Genomic DNA, 1,271 nt, shown 5'->3' with positions numbered 1-1,271 from the left:
AGGAAAAAAACCACACTAGATAATACTCAATCCTGCTTTTTTCCTTTGTTGGCTTGTTTAATGTTCTTCTAAAGATGTCTTTAACATCTTTATTGGATGTCTTCAAATTCCCTAAATTGCTTGAGTGTCAGAACTCTCTCTCTCATGACATTTTTATTGTAAGAGGAAGCCAAGCCTAGTTAGCACATTTCTCTGTTAATTAAGGTTCAGGATTTTAATCAAGTGAGACTTAGCAATAATTATTATCTAAGCTGGTGGGTCAAGTCGGGAGGAGATTGTGATGATGCTGGGCTCTCATGGTCTCCCAGTTATTGTCACTGTGGGGAGAGTCACTGAAGGGAAAGATTGGTACAGACACTGTGACTGTGGGGTAAGCCCAGCCCTCTGGATAGTTCCAGGCTGGCTGCCTTGGCTTGAGAGACAGAAAGCAGTAAAATCCAGATAGCCTTAAGCAAATAAAGGGACAGTGCTCTAAGAACTTTGTCCCACCTTTTGTAAATATGTAACAAAAAAGCAGCAATAGCCTAAACAAATTTACATTGGGACTTGGTTGGAGCATTAAGAAAGAAGGGGAGAGATTTGTTGACTCTGCTCAGTCCAAGGTGAGTCAGTTTTGGCCTTGTCAATCACTCTGAGAGCAATGCCTTTATATTATTAGCTTTCTTTAGGATTCACTAACAAAGGAGCTGTGTAAAATTGCTCTCAGGCTTTCTCTCTGGGTAAGTTTTTATTGAGAGGAATAACTTGGTAGATCCTAAGTGATCATAAAAGCTCTAATATGTACTTGATTTAATTAAAGGAGAGAATATTTTAATTTGCTCAACAATAGCTGGTGAGCATCCATAATGTGGAAAGCACTGTGCCAGTTCTCTGGGGAAGAGCAAGAGCATTGAGCTGCTCCTAAGGGGCCCAGCGCTTTGTAGGGAATTCAGAGCTAAGCATAATGAGAGTCCAGTGCTGGACGCCCCAGGAGAGCGCCAATTCCTCAGGTCCCGGGGAGGGTGAGGAGAGCAGGCGCAGGCAAAGTGGTATTTTAAACAGTGCCTTTGATTTGGACCTTTGAGGAACCCTTTTTTCAGTGGTTCTCAACCTTCCTAATGCCGTGACCCTTCAATACAGTTCCTCATGTGGTGGTGACCCCCCCAACCATAAAATTATTTTCGTTGCTACTCCATCACTCTCATTTTCTACTGTTAAGAATCAGGCGACCCCTGTGAAAGGCTCGTTGGACCCCCAGGTTGAGAACTGCTGCTTTAGGTGGCGGCAGGGCC

This window comes from Echinops telfairi, unplaced genomic scaffold (assembly GCF_000313985.2).
Source record: "Echinops telfairi isolate 266 unplaced genomic scaffold, ASM31398v2 ScPeMD7_18;HRSCAF=68, whole genome shotgun sequence".
Lineage (NCBI taxonomy): Eukaryota > Metazoa > Chordata > Mammalia > Afrosoricida > Tenrecidae > Echinops > Echinops telfairi.
The sequence above is the reverse complement of the archived record's forward strand: the minus strand, read 5'-3'. Positions refer to the sequence as shown.